The 19,179-nt window shown below is 33.2% G+C and overlaps 1 protein-coding gene across 1 annotated transcript in view; it reads left to right on the forward strand.

The window, feature by feature from the left end:
- LOC144449182 (uncharacterized) overlaps positions 1-19,179 on the forward strand; it is an 89,514-nt gene that overhangs the window by 12,650 nt on the left and 57,685 nt on the right. The window lies entirely within an intron of this gene.

Below are 19,179 nucleotides of genomic sequence, written 5' to 3' on the forward strand. Positions count from 1 at the left end.
ATGGTTTTAACAGTTCAAGGTCTGGTATGTAAACACATACACACAGACTACATTTAGAAGTCTGGTATGTACATGTACACACACACACACACACACACACACACACACACACACACACACACACAGACAGACACAGACACCAAAAAAATGGCCAATGTAGTACTGGTTAATCAGTCGAAGTAATGGCATGTTGAAAGTTCTTGGTCACTACAGTCAGTTTAGTTGCTGTAATGGCATGTTGAGAGTTCTTGGTTAGCTCTCAGTTTACTTGACAATAGCTACTGTTTAAAGAATGGTTGCTATATACATACACATGACTTTGTCACCACACTGTTGTGGAATTTATGAGTGCCAAGTAGTCATTCTGAAATAGTTAGTATGTTAGTGGTAAATGTTGAATTGATTCACAAACAAATCAGCAGAAATTTGAAAAGGAAGTGACAAGTGGAGGTGTGAAATTACTGTTTAGATAAGAGAATAGGATTCTTTGTTTTGAGATATATATTGGGAAATCATATATCACCCCCACCACCACCACCACCACCACCACCACCACCATCTTGTACCCCAACAATTTTTACTATTTGTTGCTTACAACCAAAACTAAGAGTTGAACCAAAACCAAAGGTTAACATTTCATTTTTGCAAATGACAGATACATGTATGTTTCAAGTTCTACAGCATGTTTTGTACACAAGGACATATACATCTATAAGTGTTGGTTCTTTTATTTGTGTATCTGTAAAATACAGTGCAAACATCCCAAAACAGATCATCACATACACAGATCTCAAGTAGGTGTTTACTAGTAGTTGTCATATATACATGGTTTAGTCCATCACTACCATATCTACTGTATTATTATATCATCTGTTTTTCTCTCTTCACTTGTACTATTTTCAGTGTTTCAGTTTCTACTGTATACAATCTCCCCACTAATAAAAGACGAAATTTGTCATTTGTGGGTCAAAATGATAAAAACTTGTGACTCACAATTTAGGAAGAAATAGGGATTTGATGTGTGCTGCAAGAACATGTTGTAATCAGCCTTTGAGAAGTACACTAATTGTATATGTGTTGAACAATCACAATATGCCCATAATGGTCAATTCATGGATGGTTTGTTTTATGTTATATATATATATGTTCAAAAAGTTTTGTTTTTCACTAATTACATATTTCCCACTTGTATTTTGAAGCTGGAATTTCTCTGTACAAAAAATGTAGGTATGTAAAATTAGTTGACAGTATTTCTCAAATCATGACCAATCTGTTATTCACCACGTAACTTTCTTAAAAATGGTATCGCCATGAAACCACAGACCGCTTTACTACAGTCCCAGAACGCATTGCAAAGAGAGATTTTTTGTTGCGGCAGTACATTTGTACTAAAAATGGTCTTGTTTGTGAGAACGTGAAAATGGCAACAATTTGTACAATTTTTTTTTTTTTTTTTTTAAAGTTTTTTGAACTCCATCATGATGTTAATTGACAAGATTTTTCAGCTGATCAAAATAATCAAAAATCTTGAAATATATTTATTGTTTACACAGAAGATGAACGGCATAGATATGTTATAAACTTTTGATGGGTAATATGATAGTTGTACAATGGAAATAGATAGCAATGATAACCTGTACGCTGTTTTTCTCATTAACTTATCTTTAGTGTACGTCAGACTTCAGGCATCAAAATTATTCGATATCTTGCCAAAAAAAAATGTTGGAGGGGAAGCAATAAGTCATTTCTAACATGTAGCAATATGCATGTTATGTTGCTCAGTCACTCTGTGTGTGTTTAAGGTGGTGGTGGGGGGGGGGGAGGGGGTGTCACTGTAACTGTGTGTGCCCATATGTATGTACATGTATGTATGTATGTATGTATGTATGCATGCATGCATGCATGTATGTATGGGTATGGGTGTGTGTGTGTGTGTGCGTGTGTGTGCATGCGTGCGTATTTATGTATGTATGTATGTATGTATGTATGTATGCATGTGTGCGTATGCATGCATGTGTGTATGCATATATGTATGTCATGTATGTACATGTATGTATGTATGTATGTATGTATGTATGTATGTATGCATGCATGCATGCATTTATTTTAACATACATATGTATGAATATGTGTATCTGTGAGATTGTACATATATTTTTAGATCTGTGTGATCTGTGTTTATGTATGGGAATTGTGATCATATATTGTCAAAGTACATATATACATGTATACCTATACATTATGAGACTATGTATCAATAGTCAGTCATCAGTTTGTTTCTAGGCATATTTCCCGGTGAATAGACCAACTTTTACAATTCTGTAATTTATACAGTGTAATAGGTTGAAATGAGAGAAGCCAGCGATGAAAAGAAGAAAAATGAAAAGAAAAAAAAAATATGAAGATTTCTTCAGTACATACACAACGTCTCATTGAAATGGCATAGCAATTAAAGTTATGCAGGTTGGTGAATAGAAGACATCGTTTTCATTGATACTTGTGACTGGTGGTTTTCAAGCATACCTACGATTCTACAACTGACTCACAATTTTAATAGGTCTGGAGTGTTCATGTACTGCTCTAGGATTAAACCTGACTAAATAGAGCTAGGAATGAGAGCAATTGTCAGGCTAAGCTTTCTTAAATCTCAGCAAAGTGTTGTTTGCAAAATTTGGCTAATTGTGGAGATTAGTAAGGGGGCAGGCACAGACATGACAGGAGCTAGGCTTTCTGTGGTTTGATTTCATGCTAATTTGTCAAAAACCTGATACAGAATCGTGGAAAATATGATAACAGTGTTTCTGTGAAAAATATTACCGAAGTATTTTTGTGTTTTGATTTTGATGTTGCTATTTTGAGATTCCGTGGTCTGATTTCATGCTAATATTTCTAAAAACTGATACAGAATTGTGAAAAATAGTGATTTTGTGGTAATTTTTCAAAAACCAGAATTGTAAAAAGTATGACAGAATTTGTAGGTTTTGATACAGTGCTGTATTTCTAGAGCTGGATACAGGATTTTGAAGAAAAAAATGAGATTTAAAAAAATTTGTGTCCTCATGTAAATACACGTATTTAACAGATCAAGAACAAATCTCAGCAAAAAAATAACCGTAGACTCGGATTTTTTTTTTTAGTAATGATTCGAGAATCAAATACAGGATTATGAAAAAGATAATGAAATAAAAAACACTTTGGCTTAATTTGCGGATCAAATATTTGATGAAAAAAAAACCCAACAAAAACTGAGATTTACAGCAAACCAAACAGTAATAAACTGAACAGAGACTGACGATTTATGTGAATTTTATGATCATTTATTATCACAAAGAATTACAACATTCTCAACAAAGTGAACAATTCTAAAAAAATGTAAAAAAATACCATAAAATTCAATCACCTCACTAACATCGTATGCTAAAGGTCACAACATCGTTTTCACATAAAAATACAACAATGACAAAAAAAGAGAGAAAATAAATTACGGTGTCCATATTTTAGTACCGAATGTATATTGTCGTGTCTGTATAAAACAGTAGACACAATATGTATGCACATGTACGTACAAATTTTATATGTATTTCTGTTTTTTGTGAAAGAAACTCAGCATGTTCAGGTGTATTTTGGAACAAAAATGTGCGTTCTCAGATTTAGGCGGGAAAAATAGCACAAAATGTCGTACGGAAGGATTGTTGAGCATTGCTAAATAATTCATGGCATTAGAAGCTAAGTGTGAAAACCGCAGAATTCCACTGTAATACTGATTTTGTATTCTGGGGAAAATTTTGTCTCTTGATCAAAAAAATAGCCCATTTTCATTTTTAGACAGTGTTCTTTGAAGGTTGGAATAATTTGTAAAGTAACATGGTCATGTTAATGAGTAGTGTTTGGTCAATTTGGCTTCTGAACTGAATGTGAATGAAGGTGTAGGAAAAAAGGATAAATTTGAGGAAAGTCGATGAGAAGAACACACATGACATATATAAAACTGTCTTCTGCCAAATGGAGGTAATTACTGGAATGGATACAAACAGATTACCCTTTCTAGTTAATGTCTTAGACTATTCAGAATTTTGTCATTATTAATACATGCGAGATTCGTTGACGCACATTCTTTGCTAATAGCGGTGTGAGGTCTACCTTCTCTATTGTCTGTCTGCTTGCCCACTGCATAATAGGGTTTTTTCTGAGCCAAATTTAATGCAATTTGCAGCTTCAAGCAATTTCTGATATTATTTTCCATTTCAGTTGTTATTTCATCACTGGAGTACCATTAACGTACATTGTAGAAAAAAAGTCCCCTCTCATTTCTGTCATTGTGAGATACATTTTAATCACTTTGTTAAATACACCCAAATGCATCAGGTATATTACCGGGGAAGCTTTAAAATTGACGCTGCACCAGACATGGTTTTTAATCAACGTTATCCGAATAAAAAATGACTTGGAGACGTTTTTGTAAGTTGCCCACAAATTCAAAAAAAAGGAATGTAATTTCTACGTGCAGCAGAATTATGAAAAGTGAAAAAAAGGGTTTTATTTTAGCAAAATTTGTCAAGTTTATTAAGAATTGTGTTAATGTAAGGATGTAAAATCTCTGTAGACTGGCATTGTTTTTTTTTGGGGGGGGGGGTTGTCACACCCCTGATTGGCAGAGATTTGGAGGCTAAACCTAAGGTTCCTTAATAAGCACCAACAAATGACACATTGAGCTAGGGTGGACTGTTTTTCGACAGTGGTTAATGGTGTAATGTAGCTGATATACTGAGACCTGTCAATCATAGAGGCTTACTTTGATTGGCAGCTCGTTCAGATACTTATCTGTTGTGAGTAATTGGATAATTCTTTACCCGTCCTTTGTTAAGCTCTGTAATGCAGGCTGCCTAATGCACTCTTCTCCTATTTGTTCCACTGTGTAATTAGGCTCAGTTATGGTTCCCCTTTTGGGGGGCCTTTTCTTTGTGCCGCCCCACTCATTACCCACCATCAAATAAAGTTACAGGCATCAATACCATTCAAGTCATTTATACCCCAGTGGTATTATGCCAAAACCTTTTTTTTTTCCTTCTTTTGATTTGGATCATACGGGAGGAGTTTTACCAGCTTTGAAACAAAAAAAATGTACAACAGATCTGTTTCTGTTCAGTTTGATGGTGTTGGTGTTAGTGCCTAACATGAACCAAACAATGGCCTCTTATTTATCTTGACTCTGCCATTCAGTAAGACAGGGGGGACAGTTATTGTGCTGTGAGAAAGTGAAAAAGACTAAAAACCCAAGAAGAATCGAATTCACTAACACATAACTCCTATTAATTCAGTCACGTTAGTATTCAAGATCACTGAGATAGGATCAACAGAGTAGAGATTCAATGAGTTTCAGACTGTTTCTTCTATCCTCAGTGTATTTTTTCCCCAGAAGCTTTCACTACCTTTTTTTCTCACTTGTTTACTTAAGCAGTGAATAGAAAGTGGAGAAAGGTACACTTAATAAAGTAAGTTCTCCTCCTCTATTGACTTTAAACGTGCAAGAAATAAGCCTTATTAGCACCTTTTGAACATTTATATGTATGGGCTACATTCCAAAGTGTTAGTTTACACAGCGTTTTTTCATCTACCACCAGTATCACTTTTCATCAATGGCCCCAGACTCCAAACGTCTCCTGTCCCAGTATCTTTTTCCTAGACAGCTTTTCCCACCCGTCAAAAATTTTGTGAAGCTCTCTTTTTTTTCTTCTGCAGTTGCTTAGGGAATCGATGTATTTCAGAGTAGTAAGTACTAATTGCTACTAGTTTAGTAAAGAAAATACTGCAGCAGTAAGTGATCAACCTGACATCTTTTAGCTCCAGGAAAGGGAAGTTTACGTCTGTGTTACTAATGACTTATACATTTGCTTGAAATGCGTTAAAATGTGTACTCTTACTTGGCTATGTCTTCTCAAGCAAAGAGAATATGTTATATGTGAAGCAGTGAGCATAAGTCTGTGACTTTCAAGCCTGATCGCCATTAAAATACCAAACTAGTGGTCATTAAATTTTCATGGTATAAGTTCCAAACACAAAAGGTAGTGAAAAGGCAACATTGTGAAGCAAACGTACAAATCCTAGAAGTCAATCTGCCCCCCTCCTGTCTTCCATTGCCCTATAATGTGTGCAGTTGCAGTCATCCGCGCAGTAAAGTCTGTTTGGTCCTTCCACCTGTCAATCACACCGACTTTCTCTAAGAGACTAATTAAGACGTCATAATCCCAAATCTAAATGGGCCAGCAGCTCACTGTTGTTATTACAGGCAAACATAACATGTGCTACTCTCAAAGTTAGCCAAAACAATTGGGCACTCTTGAAGGGTTTTTTTTTTTTTTTGGCGTGGATCTTTCTGGTGGTCTCCATTCTAAATATAGAGAAGTTGAGTAATGTGAAACCTGCATTTCTAGCAGTGACAGATTGGGTTCGCCAACTTGAAATACAAATCATTATGTCGTATACAGTGAAGAAGTAGGCAGTTGTAGAGAGTTGACATTTTCAAGTACAAGTCACAAAATAGAGTCAGAAAATGTTATCAATTAGAAGTATTTGTGGGAACATTTTGTTTTGCCAATTGATTCACAATCAGAAAGTACAAGAAGAAGAATTTCATGAAAAACTTATATTTTCGGGCGATTTTGTCACCTTTTACATGATGATTATAAATTTTAAAATCTTTCATTCATAAATCTGCTAAATTTGCCAAATTTTAGGTTTTTTTTGAAAAGACAAATGTGCCTTATTTTGATTACTTTGATACATTTTTAAATCTCACCCATTCAGAATTGTGAATGATTTCAAAGCAGCCAATGAAAGAAGTACAACAAATGTATTATCCAATCACAGTTGTGTCTAATTTAAATTGACCAATGAGAGCACAAGGAAGTGTATTAACCAATCAAAGTTGTGTATAATTTCAAACTGACCAATAAGAGTACTGGCAAATACTAAGGTACATATATTTGTCTACATGATTTTCAAGTTATGCCCAGTGTAAAAAAAAAAAATTGGCAAAATGCATGAAAATCGTATAGAATATCAATTTGTCCAAGGCTGAGTTTTCTTGTCATCAAATTTAATTAAATCGATAACGGTCATTAAACCTGGAATTAATTATCAGAAAATAGAAATAAACAACACAAAAATTGAACATAAATGTTTGCAGAGAAATTAGCAAGGAGTGTGTGTTTATATATATATTGTGTATGTATGTATGTATGAATGTATGTATGTATGTATGTATATGTGTGTGTGTGTGTATGTATGTATGTATGTATGTATGTATGTATGTATGTATGTATGTATGTATGTATGTATGTATGTGTGTGTCTGTGTGCATGCACACATGGATGGATGGATGGATATATATTATGTATATATATATATAAATTTATATATATATATATATATATATATATATGTATATATATATATATATATATATATATATATATATATATATATATATATATATATATATATATATATATATATATATATATATATATATATATATAACTCGGTGAGTATCAATCTGCTATAAGACAGTGCTCTATACTGCAGTGGCAGAGCGTACAAAAACTATATATATATATATATATATATATATATATATATATATATATATATATATATATATATATATATATATATATATATATATATATATATATATATATATATATATATATATATATCTTTGTGTGTGTATGTGTGTGTGTGTGTGTGTGTGTGTGTGTGTGTCTCTGTATGTGTGTGTGTGTGTGTGTCTGTATTAAATTTGGGTCACTAAATGTCGTTAAAATTTCATTTCTGACTTTCTATTGCTTGGGCTATAAATTCTGATTTAAGTATTGTCTCTGATAATCATACATGTTAGTTCTCTATTAGCTATGAAATGATCAGCTTTTTTTTTTAAGTCAATGAAATTCAGACAGTTTATTTTGTCAGTACTCTATAGTTATTTAAAGGTGATATATTATTACTGGGGTCAAATTTCTACATGTCAGTATGATGGAACAAACATTCAACCAACACACTATTCAACCAACACTCTATTTCAATATGCGCGATAAATTAAATAATTTTTTTTTTCATAAAAATAATATTGTCATTGAAGATATCAGTGGAAATACGATCTTTATCATAGTTGCAGCGAAATGATATTCTGGTTATTTTTTCTTTTTTTTTTTTGGGGGGGGGGGGGGGATTTGAATGAATTTAGTCTCATTTTATCGCTGTGCCGAGTCGGGATATTTAACAGTCTGAGGATATTGGAAACGAATTTGTCAGATATTTGTCAAAGAAATTAATTATGCAATATAAGGTAGAGGAAATGAGAGCTGTGAATTGTATGTTTCATTAATTATGATAGGTTGACTATCGTAACTGTATGTGTAATTTAAGGATAGCCCTTCCATCTCTTAAATATTTATAACTCACTTCTACCTATAGATAGAATGCCATTTAAACGCTACATTGTTATTTTGGCTACGTTTCAATTTCAAAAGCAGAATAAGGAATTTTCAATGTACGTGTGCTGTGTAATTAGATGTTATTCCCCAATATTTTTTCTTCGTTCAGTCACCGAAAATACGAGTGACCTAAGGGGCTTTTGTCACTACGAGTGACAAACCTTAGGTCATGAGTATTTTCTGGCTGAATGAAGAAAAATATTGGAGAATAACATAAATATACCAGCGCCAGTAATATCACAGAAAAACGGGGGAAAAGTAACGGTAATTTTGAATATTTTGACTCATATTTCGAACACAGCAGAACCGGTGACATAGACATGCGTTGTGACATAGATACATGTTGTCGTAACATAGAACGACCAGAGTATATATTCCATATTTTTTGTTGAGCTTGGCTCGTGCATGGCATAATATCTCTTATAGCTTTCAGTGTAGTTTTCTCCATTAGACATGAAAATACAATTCCAATGAGATGGTTCTATTTTACGTCAACACTGCATATCTATTCCAAAATCTTAAAAATTATGCTAACGAAATAGTTAAATTTTGTTTCCCAATGAAAATTTTAAATCCATGAACTGAAAATATTTCCCATTGTTTTCAAACTGGTCCGAAATTATATGTGATATTTATTAACCGAACAAAATATTCAAATGTACACTTCTAACTGTAGGTGAAGTTTGTTTGAGTGGAAAATTAGAATCAAAATATTTGGACTTTTCCAGACACTATACTTTCAAAAGAAAACAATTGGTTATGAAGAAGACAGATTCAGGCGGTTTAAGTTTTGCAATGAAGAATTTTTGTCCCAAATTTTTGTAAATATCGGAAATTGCACCAGAATTTGTGAATATAGAAATTTCGTGAAAAGTAACGGCATTTATTATTATTCCAACTGCAACTTGAAGAAAAACAATTGTGGAAATGAACAAGATGAATGATCTAAGTAGACTTGGTTTAGTTAGACAGTGATTACAACGTATGACTTTTATCAGTTTTCCTAATGATGGTTGAAATTCTCGTACGTACTTGTAGTGAGCATGTTATTCTCAAAAATGACATATTTTGTAGATTTACGAATTCATGTGATTATTGTGTCCAATTTCTTTTGTCAGTGCTACATTTCAGTGTAATATTCTACCTGTGTGATATATCACAGTGGATGTGTAGGAGCTGCGTCATTTAAAAACTGATGCAGAAGAAACGTAATTCCTTCGTATTTAGTTGAGACCCACCCCTCAAAACGAAATTTCTTAATGCAAAATGGGAAAATGAACGACCTGTCCTATGTAGCTACTTCATATACCATGACATTGATAAACACAACAAACTCAACTTGCATTCAAATTATATAAAACATTTTACTATCTCTGCAAAACATACTTTAACTTCAACTGAAAATTGTATTTACACATCAGTTTTTTAACGGCCCCACAGAGAAAGACCACATCCTAAATGCAAAAAAATCAGTACCCTTGTAACACAGATTCAGTACATGCTATCTGCTACTTTGCTACAAAAATAACCTTACAAATGTATACATGAAGTTTTAAAATAGCAACTACATAATTTGACCTCACCATGTATGGTTTGAATGTCTTGCAAGTAGACAGACATATACACACATGCATTATGCACGTGGGCACACAGGCATATATGTGCGCGGTTGTCGTTCTGTTCCATAACATTCAGATATATTCAGGTATTTACCTAATATGTCTTGCCTATAAATACCTTGAAAAAGAATTTTTATTCGAAACGTCGGATTACATCTATTTATATCTCACAAGTTCCATGTGCATTTCTCAGGCATATATGTATATACATACATACACACACACACACACACACATACATACCTACATACATACATACACATACATACACATACATACATACATACATACATACATACATATATGCATACATACATACATACATACATACATACATACATACATACATACATACATACATACATACATACATACATACATACATACATACATACAAATGTACACACATACACACACAGACAGACAGACAGACAGACAGACAGACAGACAAAAAGACAAAAAAGCAGAAAGACAAAAAGTAGGCACTCACAAACACAAAGATAGATAGCCATGTAGACATACAGACAGACAAATAGATATTCAGTCAGACACATGCTAAAGATAGACACACATACTTTAATAATAGCAAGGCATATAGTACCAGGTAGATAGACACTCAGACAGCAAAAATAGACACAGACAGGCATATATACATGTAAATAGACAGGCAGAAAAGACATACAGTGGAGGTAATAGGTAGTCTATACATACAGACAGACAGTGTGAAATACATACCGGAAAGTATCAGTGATATGAAAAGGGACGTACTGCACAGTTTCCAAAGGGTTTATTTCACCCAATAGTCTTCCATTCGTTGTACTCTGCTGGTCATGTGATATGTCATATTTGTTACAGCACCTTATACAAAACTCTTTACAGCACAAGATAGTTGAAAAGAATAGGATAGGTATTTGTCACAGAATGTTAGCCATACCTAAGAGGATAAACTTTTTTTCTAAAAAACAAAATTGCCAATTTTTTTTTTTTTTTTTTTTTTGAAATGGTGCGAGTTGAAAGACATTTGTATTTAATCTTTACATAATATATGCATACAAAATGCCCTCACATATAGTATATAATATGCAGAAAGGAAACAATCTTAATTACGCACATGAAGAAAACATTCTTATATGGAAATAACATAGCTAATAGAGATATACAAATATAGAAATGAAATATATGTATGTATATAAAAACTGAAGACACATTTACCTATGCGATATATATATAGAAAATTCTGCATGTTTTGTGCCACCTCTAGTATGGTATATTACTGTACAGAAATATGGTGTGTAGTGAGGAATTTGAAGAAAGTTAAAGTTCAATAATATCCATGCTAAGAGTAAAGTAAGAATATCTAGAAAGCATGTATTGATATTGAAGATTTGTTCCCGATCGGTATAATTCTTGTAAAGTGTAAATTTACAGGTACATGTATAGGATGATGGATGTCGTGCCTACTAAAATAAATTCACCTGACTTGAAACAACCTAGATTTGGGGTTCCTACTGTTCCAATGCATTGAACATTTCCTGGCGGACGACATGAACATCTACAGTCTCAGGTATCACGCTGTCTTGATTCAGAGCTCCTACTGTCGGTCACAGGTCAAAGGTCAAATATACATGTATAGGTGAAGAGGGATGCAAACGAATTCATAGTAGGCTGTTTTTTTTTTAAATCAAACTTTTCAAAAAATGGAATAAAAAGTGACCGAGGAAAAAATCTATGCGTGCAGAAATCGCAGGACGCAAGAATAGAGAAATAGAGACCCTAATGATGTAGCTTATTTAGGAGTGAATATTTGTGAATTAATTATACAGAAAAAGTTTAACGTTGAGATTGGCGTAGAAGGTGACAAAATATATGAGATGAAGTAAAAGAATTGCCCAGTGGAGTGAATAATTGGTGTTCGCTGTATGCTCAAGCAAACTCATGAATTTTTAGTACCGTCGTCTTCAGTTGAGAGATGTTGGATCATCTCTCATGAAAAATAAGTCATTTGTGTAAATTGCGTCTTTGTTGGTCCAAGTATAGACTTTCTTTTCTTATCCTTGACCCGAATACAACTGGTAAAGTATAAGTTGACTTATCTAAGACTAAGTAGTCTAATAATATTGTATATTGTTTGCTTAGTTTAGTGAGATGGGGAACTGGTCAAGTGGACACAAAAGATTCTGTTTACAGCATAACATCATATGCCTGTTGTGTGTGAGATTGTTGAAAAGTCAGTTTGTGAACTGGAAGCTGAGGAGTTCTGTATTTCACAGGCCAACTCTTTACTATTGAGATGTTGTGCTCTGACTTGGTATATCTGTCATTATTTTAGAAGGGTAACCGTTATTTGAAAAAAAAAAACCTGAGTAATTGTGAAGCGTTTTCTTCATATTGCAGCCATATTGTTGAATGCACGTTGGCGCAGATGTGTCAGTGCAAACACAATGCAGATAGCACATTACGTTTTACCTCAACAATATAGCAATAGAGCTGTAGCATATTGTTGGAAAAACGTTGTGTTGCCACCACCTTTGTGTGGCTGTTTACAACAGACAAATGCCTGCAAGCTATGTTGAAATACAGCCGTGGTTTTTTCAGGGGAGTACAAAAGGCCGTCTGAGCAGTGCACGGATGTTTCATGGCTTATAGCTACAATTTGCAAACAAGGATTTGTGCATTATTTCCACAAATCTCCCCATTTTCAGAAATAATGGAATGAGATGTGTGCGTGAAAGGAAAATTGAAAACAAATCAAACATGCCCACCCTCTTGATTTACTGAATGTACACAAACTGAGGAAATGAATATTTGATACATATTGGCAAAGAAAGTCAGTCATACCAATACCATAATGGCGCTTGCTGGGGAGGCAAAAATTAGTCACGAAGTTTGAAGATTTGTGGGTCTCTGTCTTAGGAAATGTTATACATACTAATTTAAGAATAAAGACCTCATCTGACCCAAAACAAATGTATCATAAAAATCCAAGACCAAATTTTTCAGATATGAGATGAAATCTTGCCTCTAACGGAAGATGAAATTTGCTGATGTTTCTGTCTTTGTGAAATCTTGATTTAGATATATTTGAAAAAAATTTGGTGTCGTTGTATATGTACTTGTGCATTTGATTAGTTTCTATATTTCTGAAGAAATTCTGTTGAAATTGAGAACATGACACGACGTTTATAATTATGAAGTAAAATAACAGACCAGCAAATTTATAAAACTTACATTAGATTGTCTTTTGTTTTTTATGAAGATGACAATTTTTGCAATGTAATTCCTCATCATTGAAATGGTGATTTGGGGTTTACCACTACAGGAAATATTTATGAATACAAGTATTTTTTAGGTATGTACACACTGTAGGATTACCATTCTAGTGTATAAAAGATGAAAAAAACAAGCAAACATGAAAATGTACAGAAAAGACCAAAACCGGGTAGAGCAGTGTAATGAAAGATGATACATCGCTCCCCCCTTTCACATTTAACATATTTACCTAGAGGGGATTATGATACATTGACGGTTTCATTTTACCATTACCATTATTTACTTACTGTATTAACAGATCACTTTCCCCGCCAAAATTTGATTGTCAAAATTTCTTTATTTTTTGTCAAATTTTTTGTATATTTATTTTTTATTTTAGATGAAACTCAGAAACACAACTCTTCACAAGATGATATAAAAAATTTTGCCACAAATTTGATCAATTTTATGAAAAATTGCTATTTTTTGTAAAAATCTGCCAATTAAAAAATCATTCAAACTGACCTACCCAGTGTTATGAACAGTTTAACAGTTCATTGGAAATAATCATGAAAGAGTAGCAAGTTTTCCAAAGTTATATTTGTCAAGATAGAAAAATAGGAAAAGCAGACAGTTATAGTTTTGACTATCTGCAGGAGAATCTCATGAAATGACTACTGCAAAATGTAGAAAATTTTAGTCTTGGCATTTGATATCCGTCATTTACCATTTCCTATCCAGTACCCATACAAGTTTCATCTCCATCTACTTTTATTCCCATGGCATTTACTCTTTTTTTTTTGTGGACAACTATTTTATGATGATGTACAAAGCTAAGTAGATGCAAATGGAGACAGAAATATCCAAATGTATATTACTCCCCAAATTCTCCAAAACGATCGAAAATATTGTAGTCTGTCATACTTCCTTCCATTTTGAATACCAATTTAATTGATCATGAATCAAAGATTTAAAAAAAATGCAGACATTTTTAGTGATGTAGATTTTTTGATGCAGATTTCCAGGAGAGAATCTGATTTTCCCCCCCAGTTTTCTAGGTATGCCATTGGAAAGCAGTAATCGATAAAGCATTGTTTGCCTAAAGGGACCATTTCGTACATCTGCAATAAAATCCATTGAGTATCCACCTTCCCTTTCTGTTATCTGAATAGAAAGGCAATATTTTGAGAAAGAGGTACGTAGGTGGTGGGATACGACAACAAAAAGGTGGAGACACTCAGGAGATCGAACAAAAAAGGCTGACATATCTAATCAATAGCTTCAATTAAGAGGGTGACTAGAGGCAGGTAGTGAAGGAAATGGTTGACGAGTTAGGTACTTCCTTTCATTTATCACTACACAATGAATGCCTTCAGTTACAACATTCCTACCACAGTGTTAGATATTTATTGTTTGACGATGTTGTCAAATAATTTCCATATTCGTTTGCTTATTTTGATACAAAGTTAGTCTCTAAGAATAATTTGAACACCCTGGACCAAAATCGGCCAAATTTTTTTTTCGCAAAAGTTGTAAATTTGTAGTTAAATTCATAAAAAAATATTAGACTCTAACATTTTGACAACACAGCAAAATATATACAGTGGTACATGTAGTTGTTTACTTGTGTAAAGTAAACGAAAAAGAGATTAATTTTCCAGAAATTTTTTTAACAAACAAAATGACTATGATATATATTTGATGAGTTTGTCATTGACAGGAAAACAGATTTTAGAATGAAAATCTACATTTCATGCCGAAAGATGAGAAGTGAATTTTGACAAATTGGTGCTAAGTTAGCCACATACACAGTAAATAGAATTGTGAAAAGAAGTGATTTATATTATTTTAGTAGAAATAATCATGATTTACACCATTGGCATGATAAATTGAGCTTTTTGTTTAAGGCATTTCTTTGTGAATTACTTAGGAGGTGTAAAGGTGCACCCACAAATTATGACAAATTATTCCGGATACCATTAGAAACCACAGATGTTTGTATAACTTTGCCAAACACATACCCACTGGAAATTCGAAAAAAATGAGAAGAAATTAAAAAAAGAGTGGTGAAAATAGATCCACCAGAGTTTTCTATATATGTATCTTTCTCTCTTTTAATAGGTTACTGTATGGTACAGCCCCAGTAGCTTTTCACTATTTTTGGCTATTTTTATCATGTCAGCGAATATACCAAGCTGATGCTAGAACTAAGCAATGATCTTATTCATGTGTTTTTTCGTGGGAAAAACGGTCTGTTATACTGAGGAGGTGTTATCGTTGAATACATAGTCTTCCATATTCTGAACTGAAGCAGTAAAAAATGCATAAAAATATTAATCACTAAAAGATAAGCTAATCTAAAACATAGTTTTCTGTATAATCTGAACTAAAGAAATCAAACATTTAAAAATGGAAACAATTTGTTACAAGAATTAGATGGTGAAAATTAAATATACATGTATTGTCATTCATATTCTGAATTGGAGCGGTCAAAATTATGAATAAAAAACTTATGAGACAAAAATCAAAAACTGACATAAAAAATGTCAAATGAAAAAAAAATGTTCCAAGATGATGAAAATGAAATATAATGTCATCCATTTTCTGAACTGGAGCAGTCAAAAATGTTAATAACAAAAAACAAACAAACAAGAATATCAAATACTTCATCATCCATACGTACAATTCAGCTGCAGTTGTCAGAAATGATAAAATATGAGATAAAAATATTAGGCTTTATAGGATAACCAGACAGTGGATTTGTGTCTTAACCTTTGGTATCTCTTAACGTGTATTAATTATATTGTTAATTGCACAGAACAGATGTGATAATTACTTATCCGAAGAACAACTGAGTATAGCTGGTACAAAAAGAAAATACCCGTCCTCGTACTATAATTATATCACATTATGAATTTAAATAGTTATATCAGATTCTCCAAATTGTGCCATAGTTTGGCAAAGACAAATAGTTTTTTACATCGTATAAAAAACGCTGTTCACGTAATTGATCTGGGAATTTGTATGAATGGGAGAAAAAATAGTGTATGTTGATTAGTTTGGCAATGTTACAAGTTTGGCAGGGAAGTATAAATAGGGTAAAGTGAAGGGTCTTGGAGATGTACTTCTTTTGCTGTGTGGTTCATACTCTCAATTCATTAGAAATTCTAGAGAAAGTAGAAAAAGGCAAGTGATCTGGCTAATTCCATCCTAATCAAAGGTACCCATCAATTCCTGTATTGAAAATCTCTGAGCTGACTTTTTGTAAAGTGAAATTGAGTCTCTCCCATACTTGTCCAATTACATATAAGTATGCAGAAAATGAATTACTCCGGCTTGTTCTATTTATCCGTACTAGATGAAAACCATTCATACACTGACGATATCGTGGCCTTAGGAATTAGAGTTATTAAAAATGGGTCGCGCGAAAATTCATATTGATGAGTTTGTTGATGTGTATATACATGCGTTTGTGTTCACCAGCAGTTTTATAGATGCACTCCCTGAATATTTCAGAACTGTGGGTTTTCACTCTAATGTACGAACATTTTTGCAGTGTCCGGGATGAATATTAAAAAGGTCACCAGTTCTAAGAAGTTAGCTTCCGGGCATAACTTAGAAATTCATAACTAGTAGATTCTACCATATATGTATATATGTTCGTACTCTTACTTTCGATCAAACTGTATCCATCGAACACAAGTCTGAGCCACGCTTTCTACTTTTTATGTAGTGTCGTCAATGATTTCTGCAATAAATTAGTACAAAAAATGGCTTGCCCTTTGGTGCCATCAGTGATTGCGCATTCATAAAGTTATTCTTTCAGTAGAAATCTTAATTCATCCCTCAGAGAGTACTATGTACATACATTAAGTTATTTAGGAAATTGCATACAACTTTGCATGTTGCGTCTAGTAGAGATGGAGACATACCAATATTTGATGGGATGATAACTGACATATTATGCATGGATATCCCTCCAAGTACAAATCAGGTTTCCGGGAATGTTGTATGTTAATCTGCATAAAGTGATTGGGAAGAGAATCTTACAGGAAAAATGATGATATTCCAATTGTCTGATATTGCTCATAATAGGGATCAATACAGAAATGTTGACACAAAATAAAGTTGTGCCCAAAAAAAGAAAAGTTTTAATCTCTGAAACGGGAAAGTTCAGAAACTGAAAGATAGCATACCCTGTGTGTGTAGATGATTAGTAATATAGTATTAAGTTATTCCTACAATCTCAAAATTTTGTATAAAAAATCAAGTCTTGCACTGAAATATAGTATATTTTACAACAGAAAATTCATAATCCTCTGCAACCCCTCTAATTTGGAAACATAAACTAACAAAAAAAAAGAAGAGTTTTGTTGAAAATATTGGATGTTACGGTAGTAGAGTTGTTTGAGAGTACAGTAGTACCAAGTGGTATATATATATATATCTATAGTACAGGTAATTGTCATTCAACGGATGTCGTCCAATGAGCATTTGATATACATAACACTGTATCATTTTGCAGTGATGTCTGACTTGCAGAGATGCCACGGACATGATAAAAACCAAGAGCCAGACAATTCCCCATTTGTTTCTGTCTGTATTCCCCGTCTGTCTATACCCATGACAAGTTTCACCAAATTTGGTGCATGAGGTATCGGGCAATCTACCAGAAATATCAAGAATGTAAATTGTGATTGATAACATGGCCACACCCACAATAAAACCCCTGGTTGTATGTCTTTATTACTCAAAATGAGTTGTTTTATACCAGTACAGTAGTACCCAGTACTGCAGTCTTACACAGAGTGTTACATGTACATATAATGACATAGCCTCATATCTCACACCTCATATCATCTCTAATATACAAATGCTATGTATTTCTCCCCAACCAGCAAATGTGCTGAATTTGTTTCCATATTTTTACCAATATCTTTAATTTCTCCATCTTCCAACCAATAAACTAAATTTGCCGTATCTTCCAACCAAAGTATTTTATTTTCCCATATTCCAACCAATAAACTAGATTTGCCGTATCTTCCAACCAATGTATTTAATTTTCCCATATTCCAACCAATAAACTAGATTTGCCGTATCTTCCAACCAATGTATTTAATTTTCCCATCTTCCATCTGATCAACTAAATTTGCCGTATCTTCCAACCAATATTCTTAATTTTCCCATCTGCCAACCAATAGTCCAAATTTGATCTATCTTCCAACCAATGTATTTAATTTTCCCATCTTCTATCCCGATAAACTTAATTAGCCCCATCTTCCAACCGATATATTTAATTTTCCCATCTTCCAACCGATAGACTAAATTTGCCTTATCTTCCAACCGATGTATTTAATTACCCTATCTTCCAACCAGTCTGCTGAATTCCCCCAGCTTCCAACCAATGAAAACCAAAGTATGAAATATTAAAAGAGAGTAGAAGATAATGTAGATGTTCTAACGTGTAGTTCTATGATTCTAACATGATAATTTAGACTTGCCATGTTTTGACTTTGCTTGTTTAAATCATATGTTTTTTTCAGGTCATATAGATTATTAGGTACTTGCACCAAGAGGCGTGATAGATGTATAGATAACTACACATCACAACACTGCCACATTTACCGCCAGTCAATGTCAATCTTCTATCCACTGCGATACATATCTGTCAACAGTTCAACAATATTTTCACAAATTCTGATAAAAAAAAAATTCGATATTAAATTCAGTTGTTTTGGGAGAAATATATGTATTTGGTATCAATTGTTTCTGGATAATTAGAAATTTTGAAGTTAGTTCGTTAAAATTAGGCACAT

This window comes from Glandiceps talaboti, chromosome 18 (assembly GCF_964340395.1).
Source record: "Glandiceps talaboti chromosome 18, keGlaTala1.1, whole genome shotgun sequence".
Classification (NCBI taxonomy): Eukaryota; Metazoa; Hemichordata; class Enteropneusta; family Spengelidae; genus Glandiceps; species Glandiceps talaboti.